General features: G+C 42.2%; 1 pseudogene; it reads right to left on the bottom strand.

The window, feature by feature from the left end:
• Window positions 1-5,902: 5,902 nt before the first annotated feature.
• Window positions 5,903-22,722, bottom strand: LOC126622530 (DNA polymerase zeta catalytic subunit-like; annotated as a pseudogene).
• Window positions 22,723-22,964: the final 242 nt, after the last annotated feature.

Below are 22,964 nucleotides of genomic sequence, written 5' to 3'. Positions count from 1 at the left end.
GCTGCTGTAGTGTAGTATTTTAGGTAGCCTTTAGGATTTTCTTTGTTTTTCCTTGTAGCTCTTGTTTTGCTTAAACTCCTTCGGCCTTTGCTAGTTGTTTATAAACATGTTTTCCTTCGTTTTTCTTCATCTTCACTTTTTTTGTTCATGCCTTAACCTTTAGACTTGATAGACCAGTGGCAGGCATGCTACTTTTTTATAAGCAGACAAGCTCGCGTAGCCTATGCAGCCGTAGGTGTTGGTGTAGAACTTTGCAAAGTTGTTAGCCATAGGGTTGGCAGCCGGATGCCTTACTTACAGAAGAAGACAAGTCCGCGTAACCACTAGGCTGTTAACCTTGACTTTCTTCAATTCCATAGGTTGCGTAGCAAGTATCACAACACTTTAGGACTTGGTGTAGGTTGTTCCGCGCTTGGCAGAGGTGAAGCTTATCGACTACGTAGCATGTCGGCAGTGGATAAAACTTCGTATATGCGCGCTAGCTTGTTTAACCTTTCACAAGAATGTGCGGTTGTATAAGTCTAACGCGGCTTTACTGCTCGAAGGGCAAGCCGTAGGCAGTCTTCCGGAATCCGTAGGCTACCTTAGTGCACTCGGTAGTGGCTTTAGGATTCCAGGGCAGCCGTCCATCGGATGTACTGCGTAATGTGCCCTCTCCGTCTCTAGGGCCCGGTTCCCCACGGATTAGGCCAAGAGACCCAAAATCCTTCAGTTAGCTAAGCCTTGAAAAAGACCATTGCGGCTACTTCTAGGAATCCCGGCGCAAGCCATCGTGCATCTAGTTATACTAGGGCAGCCAGGCTCATCCACGTCTGGATATTCAAAGTGTAAAGTTTATCCTCCCGTCTTGGAGAGCTGACCCATATGGGTGTTGGGGAATTGGTTTACCCTCTCGCACTGGAGAGCAATTAGTTTACCCTCTCGCACTGGAGAGCATGGTTGGTCCCTCGGGGGGGGGCAATTCCTGCGATGGGTCCCTAAGAAGGGCACAGTCTTCTTTTGAAGTGCTGGAGTGATCACTTGTTGTAAGCATGCAGCCGAGCCAAGTTGTGATTACTTCTGAATTCCTCATTGAAAAACGAGTGAAACGAACGAGAACTTAGCTGTAAGGTAGGAACTGCATAACAACTGGATAGTCCTCGACTTGTGAGGTGGTGCCCGTCGAGCTTCTTAAGTCTTCGGGCTTTGATGTAGTCGGAGGTCACACATGGTACTTCTTCAGATTGTAGGCGCTCCACTACTTTTCGATCTTTTTATCGTTTCATGGTAGCGGAGGTATAATTACTCTTACCGCCTATTCTGCTGAGCTTGTACGGACCTTCCCAGATGAGATCCATATTGTTGGATGTTTCGGCCTGCCTATTGCCTTGAGGATATCTCGGCATGGACATATGCTGCTTGATGCCATATTTTTTGAATAACTTCGCCAAATCTTTGCCCACGAATTGCAGGCCGTTGTTGGTGACGATGGATTAAGGGATGCCAAATCGGTAAATGATGTTCCTCCATATGAAGCGCTCTATGTCCTTCTGAATCGTGGTCGTCATGAGCTCTGCTTCCACCTATTTGGCGAAGTAGTCGGTTGCCACGAACCACGGCTGCTCGCAAGCCTTTGTAGTTGGATGCGTCGTTGACATGTGAATGCCAGAAATCTCCATTAAGGGAATATGTGCAGCTAAAGTGTGCTCGACTGCCTTCGGGGCATCGTTGGGCCGAGTTGTTGCGTTCGTCAGAAAACTTTGCATCTGCCAGGGTCTACGCCTTTATCATCGCCGGTTTGGATTTGGCGGAATAGTGCGTCATGATAATGACTGCAGGTAACTGTAGAATACAGGTAGTCGGGCCCCCAGCTCTTCTCGCATGATGGTAGAGCTTATTGCTACTTTAGATACCGTCAAACATGCGAATAAGTCATCCGCTGCTTCTAGGGAGGTGATGTCGGGTACTTCTTCAAGTCCTTGAATGTGCATTGGCGAGCCTCATCCCAAAGTGCATGCTTCTCTGCTAAAGCAAAAGAGTCTGCCAGAGTTAGATCTTCTTTCATGATCAATTTTTCGAATAGCGGGTGGTCTGCTGGAAGTCCTTTTTGGAAGGCTGCTCTAGCTATCGAGTCGTTGCATCCGACTATTTTTGCCTTCTCTATTTTGAACCTCCTCACATAGTCGCGAAGCGACTCCTTTGGGTTCTTCTTGACGTCGAACAAATGGTCAGACTTCTTTTTGATCGAGCGATAGGATGAATATTCTTTGGTGAAAACCAAAGAAAGTTCGTAGAAATTCTGGATGGATTGTGGCATGCAGGGTGTAGAACCAATTTTGCGCCTCGCCTTGTAGAGTGGTGGCGAATATCTTGCACATGAGATCATCGTTGTTTCGATAAAGGATCATTGCGCTTTGGTAATGTTTTAAGTGTCTCTCCGGGTCTTCATCCCTTTTGAAAGATGTGAAATGTGGCATGCTGAACTCGCGTGGAGGCTCTGCCTCCTCGATCTCCTCCGTGAAGGGTGACCTGCTTATGTTGATTATGTTCCGTCGTAGTGCCTCGTCGGTGACCTCGTTGCGTTGGAAATCATGCAATCGCTTGGTCAAGAGTCTCTATACTTCTTCCTGAATTTGCCTTTGTTGGGGTAGCGGAGCTCTCGGCTGCCCCTAGTCATGACTTGCTGGTCTAGGCTGCTATTCCATGTGTTTGGCTCGTCTATGCCGCGGATGCAGTGCATGTGGTGCGTTCCTAGTAGGCGAGCGAGTTCTTCGCAGGCTGCTGGTTGAACTTAAGCTGGATTGAGTGACTGCTTCTCTCCGTCCGTCGTGCTGCCTACTCTGATGTGAGGTGAATGACGCTCTTTGTGGGCTTAGCTGCGAATAGACACTTTGCCCGGAAGGTTGCTCATGTTAACTATCGGAGTATGACCCCAACCGTGAATGTATGCTCATCCGTGGGCCTAGTCGAGAGTGCATGCTCCCTCGCGCTCTAAGACGGGAATGTACACTGCCCAAACGTTCGGCTCGTGGCTGGTCGAGTGGCTGCTTACCGGGACGCTGCTGGAAATGTTCGTCTGCCCTTGTCCTACTTCGGGATACCTCGTCCGGGGCACGTTGGATCCCGATATGTTGCAAAAGTTGATTCACCAAGGTTTTCTGTTGTGCAAGGGGGCTCGTCAACTCTATGACTTGTCGAGACAAGTGTTGTTCGCCATTTGGATTGGAAGAGTTTGGAAGGAATGCGCCTCCTTGGGCAGTGGAAATGTGTTAGACTCCGGGCGCGAGATTTGAGTTGGGAAATGTCAAATCCGCGAAAAAATGTGGTAAGAATGCCCCCGGCTCGATGGTAGGTCCGGATGGTTGAGATAGTCTTGGGCCGACTTAGGCTGCTTGGAAAGCCACAGGAACAGGCTGGGCCGTGAGAGTGGGCTGCTCGAAAGAAGCAGGCTGGACCACGGGAGTGGGTTGCTCGTCGGGAGCAAGCTGGATCACGAGAGCAGGCTGCTTGGCAGGAGCAGGCTGGGCCACGGGAGTGGGCTGCTTGGCAAGAGCAAGCTGAGCCACCTCAGTGGGCTGCTCGACGAAAGCAGTATGGGCCACGGGAGTGGGTTGCTCGTCGGGAGCAGGCTGGGTCACGAGAGCAGGCTGCTTGGCAGGAGCAGGCTGGGCCACCGGAGTGGGCTGCTAGACAAAAGCAGGCTGGGCCACGGGAGTGGGCTGCTCGTCGGGAGCAGGCTAGGTCACGAGAGCAGACTGCTCGGCAGGAGCAGGTTGGGCCGTGAGAGTGGGTTGCTTGACGGGAGCAGGCTGGATCACGGAAGCAGGCTGCTCAATGCGCGGTGCATGTGAATGCGAGGCTTGGGCTTGGGTCCACGTAAACTTGGATGGCACGGCTTGGATCGTGGTCTTGGTACCGTGAGCCTTGGATGGCACGGCTCGGGCCGTGGTGAAGGCTCCATGGACCTCGCCACGAGTGGCTACTGAAGTAGCCACCGCGGTGGTTCCCATGGTGGCCGTGGTGAAGACACCATGGACCTCGCCGTGGGTGGCTACCGAGGTAGCCATCGCGGTGGTTCCCATGGTGGAAACTCGTGGTGGTGATGCCGCTCCCCTTATTGTCGCATTTTGCCTCACGGATCTCCGGGCCGTGGTGAAGGCTCCATGGACCTCGTCACGAGTGGCTACCGAAGTAGCCACCGCGGTGGTTCCCATGGTGGCCGTGGTGAAGGCACCATGGACCTCGCCGCGGGTGGCTACCGAGGTAGCCACCACGGTGGTTCTCATGGTGGAAGCTCGTGATGATGATGCCGCTCCCCTTATTGTCGCATTTAGCCTCACGGATCTCCGCAATCCCATTTCTTGAACATTAGAATTTTCACTTGTGGAATTTTCTAAATTTCTAGCCATTATATTTTGCTTATACGTTTTATCAAAGAACCTTTGCAAGTAAAAAATTCTAATAATAAGAACGTATGAAAAATATTCAAATGGACTAGAAAATAAAGAAAAAACCTTTTTGTGCGAGAGTCTTTTACGAGTATGGATTTCAACTCTCAATGAAAGCACCAATTTGTGGATGCAAATTTCTTCCTCCTCGATCTTGGACGATTTTGCACCTACAAAACAATTAACACCTTAGGTTAAGGCCAAGAGCCTCACGCGCCCATGATGAATGGGGGGGGCTTTGGCCGAAGAACCTCCGATGCCAAAGTTAGAATTTAGAGAGAAAGAGTGTTTAGAGAATTTTGGGATTTTTGCCAAAGTGTTGGAATTAGCTTTTTGGTGAGAATGGGAGTATATTTATAGGGATAGGAGGTGGCTAGGGTTTTTAGGTTTAATTTAGGTTTAATTAGCCAATTTATTATGATAAATTTGCTAATTAAACATAAAGGGAATAAATGGATGGTTATAGAATCAATTAGCTAGCTTAATTGGGGTAGTAAAGTGGGAAAAGATAGAGAAGGTAGAAAGCTTAAAGGGATGGCCGGCCATGTGATGTTTTAGGGTTGAATTGGTTGTATTTTGTGGTTATTTGGATATAATGGATGGTTTAATTGAGAATTAATGGGTTAATTAGGCAATAAACCCATTAATTAGCCAATTAACATAATTTAAAAGGAATGTGTTTGGGAATTACCTTGTAGAAAGGATTTGATGAGATGGACTTTGAATTGTTACCTATTTTGGGCACTTCTGTCTTGGTTGAAAGAGGGTTGCCCGCTGCTTGCGCGTAGGAACCTCGTTGTACTGCAAGGGTATTTTTTTCCTTTTTGTCCAAAAAACCCACGTGTCGCCTTGTGAATATTTTTGGCTCCACACCAGGCCTAGTGAAGAGGATGAGCTTGTTTTGAAGGATTTGCGATGAGCTTCGCACCTGCGTTTTGCAAGCAAAAGAGGGAGGAAAGAAGAAATGGGGCGGAGGCAGAGGGAGAAGAAAAGAAAATATGCTTCGAGAGGGGCAGTCTTTCAGGACTAAACGCCACCATGAGCATAATTGGAAGAGAAAGAAAAAGAAAACATACCAAAACATAACAACCCTGAGATTCAATTATCAATAATTAGACCTATTTTTCTTTGCCATGGTTTAGGACACTTTTGGGCCTCGAAAAAAAAAAAAAAGAATAAATGTCAACCATAAAGAAAGTGAATATTTTACACCTACCAGCTGTAAGTTTATACATGAGTGTACAATGGGTTGATCCAACTCAACCCGACTTAATGAGTGTACGACGAGCCATGTTAGCTCCGCTCAAATATATACATAATGTACAACAGGTTGATAAATGAAATAAATAAATGAGGGTACAAAGAGTTGACCCAACTTATCAGGACTCGTTTAAAATCAACTTATCAAGCGCTTTCAGTTATTTGAAAACAATTCAAATTCACACATAGCCGTTCTTGAAATTGTACAAGGCATGGAATGGAATCTTATGATATCATATGCATGTAGAGACAAATAACCTTCCGAGTATTCATGCAACCATTTCTCAACAAAATTTAACATCTGACCAAGGATAAAGGAAAATACAACAAAATCCCACAAATCTTGTAATCATGGTGGTTGCTCATCACACCACTTATGTCCTCTCACTGATCAATCAGATCGGAGGGGAAAAAAATATGGAATTATAACAAAACGTGGAAAGAATTTACGTGTTTCTTCCTAGCATAAGAGGACGACTCAAGATTACATGACTACACTACATCTCCTTCGATTCTTCAACTCAACATCCTCAACTCTAGATATTGCTCAGCCACTCCACAGATTAGGCATCTAATCGGCGTAACAAACAGTCTGCCAGATTGAAAGTAAAAGAGAGGTGAGCAGGGATAATCTTAGAGCACAAGCATTTTGAATCTGATCAAACTCAGTGTGAAGCAACATCCAATAAATGCCATAGTTTAACAGCAGTCATTACCTCTATGTTACGGATTTAGCTGGCCTTGCCTTTGTACTCGTATTATCCAATCAACATAACCTCTGCTTCCACCCATCTGCTCCTCAAGCAAGATTGGCAAGCATAAGATGCCCTTCTCGGGGCTGCTCACCTTGTCTTACAGAAACTAAAACAAAAAGCTGATACGACCATACAACTACAACACAGCTTTTGGCCAAATACTAGAAGTAACAGATTTTCTTGCAGTCTTCAAAACCACTCTACCATGCATTTCGGGTAGAAACCAGTTTCCGCTGCAACAGAAGCAAGCCCTTGTAATTCTTTCCAAACCTTACACTGCTCATAAAACACCGAGCATGCAAGAGAAGTGCATTTGATGCCGCTTTCTACAACCCAGTCGCCACCACCACAATGTCGACAGATCTGCCAGAGAGAAGTGATATCCGTAAATGCAAATTTCAATCATATGTCAAACAATGTAATAATTCTATTGAAGGATATAAAAAGCAAAGGTTCTAAGAAAGAACGAAAAATTGGAGAGGTTAAGTGTCATAAATGAAAAAAAAAAAAAAAAAAAAAAAAAAACTGATCAGAGCACTTACAGCATCAAGCTGATGCATCTCTCTCTCCAGTTTCAAAGTTCTTCCAATCACAGCTACAGTAGCACAACTTTTGTTTTCAGAACATTGATTGCATAGATGGGCTGATCCCTGGACCAACTCACCGCACAAGATACAATGCCTCGAAAGATAGTAATAATCAATTCTGGTTCAGTGTGGATTGGAAGCATAAAAGGGGCGTTTACCAAAGGCTTCTCCGGCTGGCCGGGGCATATCTGAAAACCACTCGTTCAAGTCAGCCCCAAGAAGCCCAAACACTCGCTGCAAAGCTGGGATTATCTGTTTATGGATGTAATAAAGATCATTTAATCTGTATGGTGAATCAATAGCCAAGAGATTCAATGGATCCACGACCACGTCAACCAGACGAACCCCAGGCTCCCCATGGATCACAATGTAAGGTATTCGCTCTGTATAATGGGGTTCTGCCCTAGGGTCAGTTTTCATAGCTTTTGTGGCAACAACTGCAGCTGGTGGAAGTGACGAAATAGAACTTGCCCGACAGGTGCCTAGGCAAACTTCCTTTGCAAATACAAAATCCTGAAGAGACACCCTTCCTGATATGATTCGCTTCCACTGACGCTGTAAGTATGTTTTGACCTACGCACAAAAACAACAGTGATCACCGCCCAACCATGAAAAATAAAGTCAGCAAAACAATATTTCAGGCAAAATGCTCCGGCAAATACAAGATAGCCATGAAACTAAAGAAGTAACATGGGAGCATGGATTGACTTGCAATCAATGGATGTCTCACCACAAAGAATATTTCTATTTTATTAGGCATCTTGTTCTTTTTCCTTTTTGGCCTTGATTCTTATCAAACCAGTTGAAATATAATAAGAAAAGAAATTCATGACGCATGCGCTTGTACCTCATACATGTCCCGATGTTCAAAGAAAAGTCTCAAAGACTGCTCTATTGTCTTGGCAACAGCCGCACATGTATCCCTACGGACTGTCTCAATACCTTTAGCATCAAAAATAGGTTCGATCTGTTCAGGGCTTTCATAACTATAACCAACATAACACTTCTTAGTAAGGAGGAAGTACTGGCTGTAAACTTTTTCCATCTTCAAAGCAACTGGATTCGGATTCATAGCACTAATTTCAGATACAATCTCGCGTCCAATCTTAAAAGAATCTTCAATAGTGCGTCCTTTTAGGAGGACAAACATGGTACAAACATAAGGCCAGTTAATTTTCCAATCTCAGCACACATAAAAGAGAAAGAACTGGTACAAAAATCTCCATTGACCCAGAAGCAATCACACAAATAGACCAAATCACACCAAACTAAACTCATGATGTGTCATGATGCATAATCAAGAAAAATTGATTGTAATTTTCATCTAATTCATCATAAGAAATTGACTGATACCTGTCTGTGTTGCCATAAATAACTTTTGCCTTCCACTTGTCATGTGCATTTACGTATGAAATAGCCTTTTCCAGTGTACTACGGCCACATTAAACAATAATGTCTGCAATCTCGGCACAAGGCATGCGGCCACTAAACCCAGCAGCAGTATAGCCATACACGTTTGATATTAACTTCAGAGCAAGCATTGTTGCATTAAAAATCTGGAAAAGAATGTGATGCCTTGTAAAAATGATAAATTCAACCTTTACGAACTTAAAAGAGCACAATCCATGGAAAAAAGGAATTCCAAAACGTCACAACTTGCTGTATCTTTGAGAATCAATTCTTTCAAAAAGCACTAATGAAGTTGTAAATTTGCATCATATTTTGAGGCTCCCTTGATAAATTATGGACCCACAACATGTTCAACCGAAAGACATTTGTCGCTTCTCATTCAACAACACATTTCAACTGAACCACATCCACACCAGACATGCATTCCAAGGAAGGATGGCAAAATTAATAACAGAATATAAATCAAAGCTTTGAAACTTTGCCGATTGAATAAAACTTCTTTCGTTTATCTTGGTATAGGTCACAAGATCAAACATTGGAATTCAGAAGATACGAATCAGTTAACAATTGAAGCATACACATACATTGTAAGGGACAATATCCATATATCAAACAACTAGTGCTGAGAACTAAGAGGAACCACACAAACTTTGTATTCTATAACGTAATGTACCCTGTGAAGAACTTGCTGTGAAGCAGACAGCTTTTTCATAGCTTGTTTAACCATTATTCTCGTTGACAATATTTCATCTAACAAACGGGGTAATACACCTTTGCGAACCTGTATCACATGATTCACAGCAAGAACTGGAAGTTACTCTCTCCTCCCTCTTCTGAGTGCATGATCAACTCGTAATGCATGCTCCATATGATTAAAAGATAACTCAAAGGAGGAATTGCAGACAAGACAGCAAAAGTAAAAGAAGGTATTTTGGCTCAATCCCTCGATACTTTAGAGGGTGCATTATCATTGATTTAAATAGTGTACAATGACTTGATTTACAAGTATAATTAATCTACAAAGAATACATAAAGGGAATGTTTTAATAAAACAGGGAAATCTGGAAATCATGATGAAACAGGAAACAATCCCAAGAGATCAGGAATGTATCATCCTTTACGCCCCCGCAAGCTGACAGTACAATCAAGTACAGGAAGCTTGGAAACCAGAAGTCGAAAACGAGGAAGAGAAAGGCCCTTGGTGAAGATGTCAGCAATCTGATCATGAGTAGAAAGATAACGAACATCAAGCTCCTTGCGAACAACCTTTTCACGAACATAATGGTAATCTACCTCAACATGCCGAGTGCGGGCATGAAACACCGGGTTGGAAGCAAGGGATATAGCACTGATATTGTCACAGAACAGTGTAGGACAATGGAGAGGAAACTGGAGGTCACGGAACAGCATACGAAACCATGAAAGAGTGGCAGCGGTGATTGCAAGTTGACGATACTCGGCTTCAGTGCTGGACCGAGAGACCCCATTTTGTTTCTTGGCACTCCATGAGACAAGATTGGAACCCAGATACAAGCAATAGCCCCCGGTGGAACGCCGATCATCAGGATCCCCGGCATAATCGGCATCGGAAAATGCCGTAAGACGAAATGAACCAGGCTTGTAGATAAGACCGTGAGAAGTAGTGCCGACAAGGTAACGAAGAATGCGTTTGACGGCGGCCCAATGAGTAGAAGTCGGCTGGTGAAGAAATTGGCAGACTTGGTTGACGGCGAAGTTGATGTCGGGGCGAGTGAGAGTCAAGTATTGAAGGGCGCCGACAACACTTCGGTATTCAGTAGGATCCGGCAGAGGGTCACCATCCTGAAGACTGAGCCGTCGCCCACTAACGGCAGGAGTAGGAACCGGCTTGGCACCATGCATTTTGGTGCGGTGAAGGAGGTCAGTGGCATACTTCTGTTGGGAAAGAGAGAGACCTGATGGAGTGCGGACCACCTCCATGCCTAAGAAATAATGAACCGGTCCAAGGTCCTTCATAGAGAAACGGAGGCCCAAATTCTTAATGAGGGTGACAATATGAGAGGGATTATTCCCGGTGACCAAAATATCATCAACATAAATTAAGAGATAAATACGAGTTGAGCCATGAATATAGGTAAAAAGCGAGTGATCCGCGGTAGAGGGACGAAAACCCAAATCTTCCAAATGAGTGGAAAAACATTGGAACCATGCACGGGGCGCCTGCTTGAGCCCATATAAAGAACGACGAAGGCGGCACACATGATGAGGGAACTGTGGATCAACAAAGCCACGAGGTTGGTGCATATAGACCTCCTCAGACAAAGAGCCATGAAGAAAAGCATTCTGAACATCCAACTGACGAACAGGCCATTGAAACTGAACTGAAAGAGCCAAAATTAAGCGAATAGTAGAGTGATTGACAACAGGACTAAAAGTTTCACCATAATCAAGGCCGGGTTGCTGATGAAAACCATTGGCTACCAAACGAGCCTTATACCGCTGAATGGACCCATCAGAATTCTGTTTAATACGAAACACCCATTTGTTTGGCAAAATATTCATAGAAGTAGTACGAGGAACAAGAGTCCAAGTACCAGCACGTTGAAGTGCATTAAATTCATCGGCCATCGCAGTACGCCATTCTGGAAAAGTGTTGGCCTGACTAAAGCAAGTAGGCTCAATAGGACCGGTAGAAGAAATGGCAGCAGAAAAAACATATTTAGGAGGCTTAAGAGAAGCCGTTTTGGACCTGGTGAGCATACCATGGGAAGGAGAGGGCACGGCAGGTGGTACAGCAGCAGAGGGAGCCTCTGGAGGCGCATCAGAGTGAACGGCAGAGGGGGTGGCTGCTTGTGCAAAAGAAAGAACCCGCCTGTGAGGGTCACGGGAGTAAACCTGGAGGGCCGGCTGTGGTGGGTCGGATGATGGACGGGATTGATGAGTCTCCAAAGAGGGGGACACAACCACCGGTTGGCTGCTAGACAGTCGGGGGGCACGCGGAAGAGGCCCAGTGATTTCTAAAACAGGAGGAGGAGACGAGGCCGGAGAGGACGGGGCAAGAGAGCCAGAGATGGCCTTGAAAGGAAAATTACCTTCATCAAACACAACATGGCGTGATAAAAAGATGCGATTAGTAGAGATGTCTAAGCACCGATAACCTTGATGATTGAGAGAGTAACCAAGAAAAACACATTTAGTAGAACGAAATTGGAGTTTATTATTATTATAGGGTCGTAGGTAGGGAAAACATGCACACCCAAAGGTCTTTAAAAAACTATAATCAGGTTCTTTAAGAAACAACTTTTGATAAGAAGACATAAAACCAAGTACTTTAGAGGGGAGGCGATTGAGAAGATAAACTGCTGTGTGCATGGCCTCAGCCCAGTAGGCAGGAGGCATCGACGCATGGGCCATTAAAGTAAGTCCAGTGTCGACAATGTGACGGTGTTTGCGTTCCGCCAAACCATTTTGTTCGGGATGGTGAGGGCATGAGAGACGATGATGAATACCATGGTGAAGAAAAAAATGCTTGAATTGATGACTAGTGTATTCGCCCCCACCATCAGACTGAAACATCTTAATTTTAGTGGAGAATTGATTTTCAACCAAGGTCTTAAAGTGAGTAAAAATATTAAAAACTTCAGATTTTAATTTCATGGGATAAATCCAAGAATAACGAGAGAAATTATCAACAAAAAGAACATAATATTGGAAACCACTAACAGACTTATTGGACGCACTCCACACGTCGGAGTGAATAAGCTCAAGAGGAGCGTGAGTAACAGACAAGGATGCAGAAAAAGGTAACTTAACACTTTTGCCTAAGGGACAAGAATGACACATAAAAGTATTGAGATTGAGGTTGCCAGAAACAGGCAACTTATTCGAATGCCTAGAAAAAAGAAATTTTAAAATGGAAGAAGATGGATGGCCTAAACGAGAGTGCCAGACATCACTACTAACACGAACACCAAGAAAAGCAGCACGACCATGAGCAGTCGGTGATGAAGAGGAAAAGGGATAAAAGCCATTGCTACTCTTGCCCGAAAAAAGAATCGTCCCCGTCTCCATATCCTGAATATAGAAACAAGAAGGAAACAATGTAATATAACAATTGTTATCCAACATAAACCTATTAGCAGACAACACAGAAGTAGAAGCATCCGGACAATGAAGAACATCATTAAGCTTGAAAGAAATATTATTATGAGAGAGAGTGGAGGAGCCAATACGGTTAATGGGCAAACCTGTACCTCCAACGACACCACCGACGGAATCACCACCACGATAATCGCGGGACTGAGACAACGTATTGAGATCATTGGTGATATGCGAGTTGGCCCCGGAATCAAGAAGCCAAGGCTGGGAGTGCTGAGCAGTCAAGGCAGTGAGACGTGAAGAAGGAGGACGACCTTCATAAGCCAAATTAAGGCGTTGGGCACAGTCAAGAGCACCATGTCCAAAAGTATTGCAAATCTGGCAGCGAGGACGGGAGGAACCGTGAGATGGGGCTGGACCAAGAACCCCAGAAGTATTGTTGGAGCCACGGAAGCGAGAGCCGTCGTGCTGAGGACGACTACCACCACGATCGCGAAACGGACGGTCATGGAAACCACCAGCACCGCGATAGCCACGATAGCCGTCACCACCATTGTTGCGAGACCCATCATGTTGAGGACGACCACCCCCACGTGAGAAACGGCCAGAGCCACGATCGCCGCCGCGATCAGAAGAGAAGCGGCCACGAGAGGCAGAAGAGCCGCGAGAGGCTACCAGGGCCGAGACGCTGGAGTCCGGCGGAGCAGGAGGATCAGCAAGGCGAAGTTCAGCAGCGAGAAGAAGAGCCTCAAGATCAGGAAGGGAGATGGGCTTGTCACGGGCCTGAGCAGCAGCAACAGTGTTCTCAAATTTGGGGCCGACATTAGACATGACGACCGGCACCATGTCATCAGGAGAAACAGGTGCCCCGGCAAGAGCCAATTGATCTGCAATACCATTGATCTTATCAAGAAAGTCAGAAATTGAAGAATCACCTCGTTTGGTCTGGAAGAAAGCAGTACGAAGCTGAAGAATGCGACTTTGGTTTGTAGAAGCAAAACGCTGCTGAAGAGCAACCCAAACATCACGGGCAGTGGAATGACGAGCAGTGGCGGCGAGGGCCTGGTGACCAAGAGAGCCATTGATCCAAGAAAGAACAAGCTGGTCCTTCTGAACCCAGTCAGCATACGCTGGGTTGGGCTTGGGAGAGGCGTTGCCGGTAGCGTCGGACAAGAACGCCGAGGGGCAGATGGAAGTACCATCAACAAAAGCCAACAATTGACGACTGCGAAGAACAGGTAGCAACTGAGCCAACCAAAGAGGATAATTGGAAGAGTCAAGCTTGATGGAGATCGCATGAGAAACAGAAGGGAAGATGTCGGAGGAAGGAGTAGTCGAACTGGTTGAGGCAGCCATGGAGAAGAGTAGTAAGAATCCGAAAAAAAAAAAAACGTTAGTCACTGGCTCTGGATACCATAAAAGATAACTCAAAGGAGGAATTGCAGACAAGACAGCAAAAGTAAAAGAAGGTATTTTGGCTCAATCCCTCGATACTTTAGAGGGTGCATTATCATTGATTTAAATAGTGTACAATGACTTGATTTACAAGTATAATTAATCTACAAAGAATACATAAAGGGAATGTTTTAATAAAACAGGGAAATCTGGAAATCATGATGAAACAGGAAACAATCCCAAGAGATCAGGAATGTATCATCCTTTAATGATTGCATTAAATCTGTAAAACAGAAACAAATACGAAAAGAATACCTTCTTGGGGACATACATGACACCATTTGGAGTAAGCAGAATCTGATCTTTTAAAATATGAAGGTCATGGGGATCTGGTGAAAACGAACTGACTCCAAGTGTATTTGCCTCTGAAGGTACAACTTTTCCAAGGCGTGTAGAACAGCAAAGGTTGTATGCAATAATCATTGACGGATAAAGAGACTGAAAAAATCCAATACGACAACTGCATCTGCATAAAGACCAGACTCTGGTTCCATGACAAGAGGTAAGTACTCCATCGCTGGTTGAGAAGCAACCTACATAAGATCAATCATCACAGTCATCAAATGGTCTAATATATCATCCACGGCTACATGAGAATCTAATGCAACAATAGAAAAATGCAATCCACCAGCAGGCATCATTAGGAGGGAAATGAAAGAGTAAAAGATAACTTGTAAGAACCTGTTTACTGCCAGGGGATATGGCAACATAGTTTTGTGCATGGGCTAGTCTCAGAAACATGGATTCAACACGGTATTGTGAACCTCTAGAGAGAACTGAAAAAAAGTCAATGCCAAAGACACGTGCAAGTTCTGATGTTCGATTTATCTGCAAAAGCAGTGATGATGAACTTAATAAAAAGGCAGTGGAATAGAAAAATATAAAAGAGAGTAAACATTACTCTGACGAATTATCAGCTCAACAAAGCTAATCAGATACACATTTATTAAGAAGACTAATCAGGTAAGCATAAAAATAAAAAGTTTAATCTCAAAAGACCAAATGGAAGAACTATTGGGACGATTGAAATACTTTAATCATGCCCAAATGGAAAGAAAGGACAGAGAAATTATATAAGAATAGGCTAATCTAACCAATGAAATGCAGGCTTCAAAAAAAAGGCACCTATAAAGCAACCTCTTAATATCATTGCTCAATTCTCATAGATATGAAACACACATACAAGCGCACAGAGAGGAAGCAAGCTAGAAATTAATTACCAAAGCAAGAAGTTACCATACCATGTCTAACTGATTCATTATTTCAAGGCTCAGCTTCGCTCTCTCATTTACATATTCAATACATCGATATCTGGCTTGTCCAGGGCCACTTGAAAACCATTTTGCCAGTACTTTATTAGAAATATATGGGACTTTTCGCCTCAACACAGCTAGAGCAACAGCCTCAACCGTGTACATATTGAGCTTGACTTCACCACAGATCAGCCGCCATATATTAAGGATAATTCTGCCACAAACATGGACATCGCTGGCATGAGTTCTTCCCCATTCATCCTCAATTACTGGATCTTCTCTTACAACTGAATTGGCAATGACTGCCTCAGGAATTATTTTATCTTGTATTGCCTTCTCCAAAATTTCTAAATCTTCAGCCTCCATCTTGGATTCGGATGGTGCCCGAGATATTTTGTTGAGTAAACCTATACCAAGATGTGAAGCCCTTTCTGCCAAAAAGCCAAGAGAACCACTTTGTATATCTCAACCCATCAAAACATCTGGGTCCAATGAGCACACAATTTTCGTAAAATGATCAAATAAGTACTTCTCCTCATAAAAAAATAACACCTTGCAGCCAGAAATTCCATCAAGACTCCTGCAAAAGAAACACACAATAAGCACTATAAAATGCCAGCCAACGCTACCTAGAAAATGGCATTGATATGTATATCTTCATTGTTCTTAAATATTACAAAAGATTTTATAATGTTCCAGTTATTTAAGCATATTGCCCGAAAAATTTAAGGCCACAAATTCCACCATATATAAAACATCCAAATTGTAACTATCAAATGAAACAACCATTACAAATATCCCAACCAGGAAGATGCACCATCATACTCATTGTCGGAGAAAGATCTGGAGAAAGATAAGGTTATTTAAATTTCAGTATAAATATAAGATTTTACCTCTGAGAACCTTCAGCTTTACTGAGCAAAAGCACATGAACTTCAACAATAGGATCGCTATCATTCTGAATAGCGAGAGAGATAAAATTGATGGCATCAAACCGAGGATCAGGTCGAAGATCTCCTCTTGATTCTGCTTGAACCTGTCACCAATGTTGCATTCAAGTTGTATCAATGCAAATGCTAATAAATATTTGAGCAAGTGAAAGTTTCAAGAAAACTTAATATACAAAATTTAATCACAACATTGTTATGAACGTTTATACTTAAAGCAACAAAAATAATTGTTGACAATAGTACAACCCACTAAACCTAAAACATTGAAACAAATCATTCCAAAAAAAATCATCGTGATTTTCTAAATCCAATAGAGCAAGAAAAATAAAAGTAGACACAAATACTGCTATCTGTTTTGATAAGATGAGACTACTACTTTGTGTACCTCTATGCTTAACAATGTCAGCTGTTGGCCTCCGCCAACACTTGCAGGGTCCCTGAATCCAATTTGATTTAAGAGGAGTGGGCTTTGATCTCCCATCTGGGCCAGAAATCTGAGAATTATCTTGTGCGCATTCGGAGTTTAGTTGAACTTTAACAGCATCTCCTTCTCTTTGACCTATTCCCGTCCTGTCAGTGCAGAAATGGTTCCTTTCTTCTTCATGATTTTCATGATTCTCTTGAGGTCCTTGGGGCAGAGTAGGTGGAACATCATCTACAACCACATCCAGGTGAACTTTAGTCCCAATCATTAAGCAAAGAACTCTGTAAACTAGTAAGACTCCCAGAAGACTGTAGAAAATGTTTACACATGAGAAAACATTTGTACTTTCTAAAGTCTAATATCTTTCAAGAAAAGAAATAATTTATCATTTTCAGATTCACAGATTGATAATGGCACATTGCTATCAAAAGTAGCACCTAGAAGTCCATAATCATAATTTAGAGCTAAAAAGTTCCAATATGTAATAGCCTCGATCTACAAAATTCTAGCAAATACCTTTTTCATCACTTGACAACCATCTATTCACCTTTTCGGCAGACGGGGGTGAAGTTGCAGGTGTTAACAAATACAAGTAAGAGTCATCGGTTTGATAGTGAGTAGGGACACCCATAACAGATTCTTCATGAGAGCTAGATTCACTTCTAACACACTTGTTCTGAATTTCTGTCTCGTCTGGGAAATCTCCCACAAAGAAGGGGAAATAGTCATCCGTAGCTCTTCCTTGAATAGAAAACATAGGCTGGTCAGCAATAATTTCTAGCAAGCACTACAATATGACATCAGAACCAAACCAAATCAACAGAATAATTCCTAAAACCTAAGCATGATGAATAAACCAACTTAATGTCAGAGACAGAATCAATGGTAACAATATTAAAGGATGCAAAGCACAAGGCATTTATGCAAATATCATCAGTCAATATTTAAAAGTTTTCAACTTCAACTCTTTGAAAAACATATTTCTTAACCAAATGCTAGTAATACCATCATATAAAGATGAAGCGTCTTTAGATGCCCTGTCCTTCCAATGGAACAGGAGGTTTCTTGTGGAATGTCATTCCAATTACGTCCTCATCATCTAGACAGATGAACTCAGGCTCTGAGCTCAGATGAAACAGAGTCCCTACCCAGTTTTTGGACACCAGACCTCTCATTGTTTAGAACAGCACTGACAGTTGTGGCATTTGCACCCATGGGATTCTCAAAAGACATTTCATATACTCCAACCTTGGAAGATAAGCTTTCAAAGCCACTTTCAACGTAACCATCTCCATCAGCCACTTCATGTTCAGCAGACCAAATCTGTATTCGTTGGTTTCGAGTCATATTTATAAGCCTTATAGCTTCCTGACTGTTGGTCAGCTAATGATAGCCTGAAGTTAGAAGACTCTTGAGGCTTCCTGTCAAGCTCATCAGCACCTGACACTTGAAAATCTAAACGCTTTGCACAGAGAAGTGTGTCTTCGTTTTCCTCCCTCCGACTAGTTTCAGGTGGCTCAACCCGGTAGGATCACTTTCTCCTCATCAAGTCCCTCACAGAGCATCTTGTCAACATACCGCTGTCTTTTGCATCACAAGCTCCAGTGCCTGCACGTTTTCCCATTTCATTTTCAGAAGAAGAACTTGTACCATTAGGGTCCTTTGTTTCTATGCGTAAACTGGCATGTTCCCCTTCTGTCTTCATCTTTGAGGTCTCAGAGAAAGGTAAAGAGCCCCATAATTTTTTCCTTTTGTGCTTATGATTGAAGCTGGAGCTAGCATCTTGCACCTGATGGCTGGAGGTCCTAAATTCACTCTTCCCCTCTATTTCAGAAAAGCTTCCAACTGATCCATCAAAAGGAGTTGAGAAATCGTCATCCCCACAACCATCCACCTGAGGAATCACATGCTCAGATGAACTTTTTGAAGAATTCTTTTGATCTGAAGGGCAAGAAGCTCTTTCTTGTGATCTCTCAAAGTCAACCATATCACCAACCGAATCAAGTACGTCCTGACACTCCTTTAGGGATTCAGTCTCATAATCCACATTAGCTTTGTTCAGAACATTGTCAATGGTTGTTGCCGGCAACAAGGGACTAAGAATTGTTTCACAAACAAATTCATCATCAGAGTTTATATCATCACCGGCCTGAGAAGTGGCAAGCCATCTAAGAAGACCCAGTGCTTCACTATCTGCAACTTGAGAGAAAACATATGATTCCTATCAATGCCAAGACACAAAATATATCAGTAATAGGTTCCATAAAAGGAAAAGCAATAAACTAGCCAAGCCCCTGTAAATTCACAGGGCCAAGAAAAGAATTTCCCAAGAGTGAAAAATCTGCATCTGCGATGAAAGAGATAAATAATCAGGATTTTTATACCTTCATGTTTATTGTCTGGATTACCTGTGATGCTGGAAGTTCCTTATTCGATAGTAGTTTGGCATTTCGAACACTATCTTTAATAGAATCTTGTGTTAGCAGAGATCCAATTATTTCCCAATCAATAAGATTATCAGTTTGGGGTCCAGCAAAATTTCCTTCATCTTTTCGAGATGCCATCTGCTCCACAGACCTTACATCTTTCCTTAATTGATTTCGACACAGAGAACTTTCAGCTTCACTGTGAACTTTCACAAGCTTGTTATCAAATCCAAGACCAACTAAGAGAGTTTTCAAAGCATCTTCAGGAAGTGGTTTGGCAGGATCAGGTGGTATTGCTGCCTCATGTATTCCAGTCCTTTCACACTCCTAAGGACCAAAAAGAAAGGAACAAATGTAAGATGCATAACAATAAATTAAATATAGCAACTGACTGAGACGAAGGCAAACCTCCAAAATTGGTATAAGTGACTGAACCATCTTCACATTTGAACAGGCTTGTGAGAGGGAAGTTTACATCTTAAGCTGCTGATTAAGAGGCAAACCTTCAAAATTGGTAGAAGTGACTGAACCATCTTCACATCTGAACAGGTTTGTGAGAGGGAAGTATACATCTTAAGCTGCTGATTAAGAATCTCTGTGAAACCATCAAGTGGTAAAGATTTGACCAGCTAAAGAGAAGTGATGAAGAAAGATAACGCAATCTCTGTGGCATAACTGAGAATAAAAAACGAACCATCTACAGTAGAATCGCCCTCAAGTTCACAAATACTTTGACGTTTAATGCAGTTAATGCCTGGATCTGAGGAACCTTCAAATTCAACAGGAGAATTCCATGTCCAGTCAACTGGAATTGTGGAAGATATCCAAACGGGTGAACCCAAAGACAGATGGCCATGTATGTCTGCCACATATGAAAATCCAAAACATCATACAAGAACATTATTCAACCAAAGTTACAATCATGCTCATCAAATCCTGGCCAAAAGCATAAACACCAACAATGTCAATTCAAACATATGAAATGCAGAAAAGAGATAAAGTTGACCTGCAAAACAGCAGACGTGCAAGTCGTTTTATCTATGACCTGACTAGGCTGTCCATTGTAAACAGACCTTCTATGGACAAAAACATCTGGTATTGGATAATGGAATTTAATCTTTGATACATGTAGATGACCCATCCCATACAAGTTGTAGTCAACCTACCAAAAAGGATATCAATTTATCAGTGAGGATGCAAGGACAGTGGCACATTTTGTGTGGTTACATATGTTAAACTTTGGGAGCACTTAGTCCTCTAGCAACCAAATGCTAACATGTACAATTTTATGAACTGAAAATCAAAGCTAAATTAATAAGCAGGAAGTTATATACCATAAATTGAAGAATGAAGGGAATGTGAGATTCATGAGGCTGTAAGCATTTATCAAAAACTGAGCTTCCCTGAAAACTGATGATAAGAATGATAAATCATGCATTCACTCAGTCAACTTTATAATACAAGCTAAATCAAGACCAAAAAATAATGTGATTCGCAAACAAACATCCATGATCATCAAATTTCATTTAAATCTAAAGAAGGTCAATAAAAGCTCATCGAAAATCTGATTGAGAAATTTGCACAAGGGTTATGATCAGAAGTAAGAGGCTCATTTCCATACAGAATGTGAAATCTTGCAAGAATCAGTTTTAAGGCCCACAAGAAATCAATATCTTCGGTTTACAAAAGATTTTACAGAAGTGCACATGCTACAAAAGAAATAGTTTGAACAAGTTTAACACTTGGAAATATAAAACAAATAAAAAGACAGAATCAGAAGTATCTAATCAATAACAACTACAATAAGAATGCACAACCCCCAATGAAATGCTTCCACTTAAAAAATGTCCACGATAATAAAAAACCGCAATGTTTACTACTTTATAAACTATAAAATTAGAATTGATAGCACTTAAAGAGAACTTCACATCAAAGAATCAATAACCACAACGAATGGGGAAGAAATCTCTAACACATCAGCCGTCAAAATACATCTCAAACAGACAAGAGACATCATGAAGATAGTACCAGAAGAAGACTTGCAGCACGAGAGACATCATGGGGATAGTAGCTTAGTTTCTTGATTAGGTGTTCAATTGTAAACTCCTAGACTACTAAGGATATATATCCATAGAAACAAGATTAGGATACAGGTATATCTTCAAAAACAACTCCGATGAGTGGTAACCATAAAGCTTCCTGCCTGGACAAGGCTGCAACCATGTACATGTTGTCGCCTTGAACCAGCATTGCCTTTGAGCTGTAAGTGTTCACACCAAACACATTAAAACTGTATTTTCAGTACCACACATGTGAAGCAAGGGAACCGTAAACCAGATAACACGCACTGCATAAAAGTGTACTTGATTTGATTCAATGAGGCATACCTTCAAAGCTTTCTTTATAGCAAGAGCTACATCATGTGCGTATGAATCACCTGTGACGTCAAACAAACGAGAAAATAATATATTTCTGTATCAAATCAGGCTTCAAACGACATGCTAAACGCATAACTACAGAGGAGGTCAAACTTAACAAACCCTAAACTTCACATAAGAATAGATACAAATGTATATTCTCCTAAAAAATGAGCTTTATAAAAAAAACCTCCAGCAGGGCATCTCATATCTTCTTAATAACAGAAGGTAGCATAACACAGTAAGTAAAAATAATACCGACCCAGAAAAGCATTCAACTTTTTGGTGCTGGCCTAGTTCTAAACACACTATATACCTTTCTGGTGCAGCTGAATCGGGATATCAGCGCATGGCACATATAAGTACGGTAGTGCCTGCACATTATAAAAGATATTAATTTGCCTGAAGAAATAAGCGTCAAAAAGGCAAAGTAGCAGCACAACTATATGGTAACATGTATCCCGTCGAACAATATGCAAAATTAACGTGGCAATTTATGATCTGAAGACAATAAATAAAGCTATCCAAACTCTTCAATTTGCGTACCCGAAATCAGGGAAAGAAACACCAAAAAAAATATACTTAAAAATAAAGAAATAAGCAACAATCTTACTGTATGAATGTACAAGCAAGTCTTCTGACCAGCCGGCGTGGCGCCGAATATTCTTATAACTGGCACCTCTTTCACCTTCCCACCTTCAAAAATAATTGAATTGAACCACAATTAACAACGAATTCACACAAAGATTGCAATATTCAATGAACTACCAATTTCTCTAATTTGAAGATTAAACCCTTAATCATCAGTTTTTTTTGCACAAATTGTTAACGAAAAGCAGTGAAATTGAAATCTATTTTCCAAAAATTGAAGAAATTGAAGTCCAAGTTCAATGAAACTCAGAGTGAAAGAGGCTATGAGCTTAACCAAGCAAACGGCGTCGTTTCTGCTGGGAAAATCATACCTTGAAAGCTACTGTAAGAGATATCGAGACCTGGGATCGGCGGCGCCATGTAGTAGTCGACGGAGACGATCCGTACGCTGAAAACGTCAGCCGCCACCGGATTTCTTCAAAATTACGGAAATAAACCCGCCAGCAGAAGCGCAAGGAAGCAGGAAGGATGGTTATTTAGTGATTTCGTGGAGTTTTTGACTGAGGATTTAGAAATTGGGGAGCTTTCATTCCTGAAATGCGAAGAGGAAGAAGAAGCATCAATTTTTGGCGCAGGAAGTCGGCGGTTATGTTTGAAAATCAACTGTTTTTGTAGTTCTGTATCCGACATGGTTTTTTGGCTAGGGTCTGCTATCCACTCCGACACGACACGAAAACAACAATTTCGGATCAACCATAACTTATCGGATCATTATCAAGTGATCAGTTAAGAACCCATTAATAACGGGTTCTTAACAGGTATACACGCAAGTAATATGTGGGTAACCCGTTTCGACCCGTTAAAAAAAATTATTTTGATAATTTAAAGTTTAAATACTAATAGATTTATTATAAAATACAATAGTCATATTA

This window comes from Malus sylvestris, chromosome 5, assembly GCF_916048215.2.
Source record: "Malus sylvestris chromosome 5, drMalSylv7.2, whole genome shotgun sequence".
Classification (NCBI taxonomy): Eukaryota; Viridiplantae; Streptophyta; class Magnoliopsida; order Rosales; family Rosaceae; genus Malus; species Malus sylvestris.
Note: the sequence above shows the minus strand (reverse complement) of the source record. Positions and strands in the feature narration are given on the sequence as shown.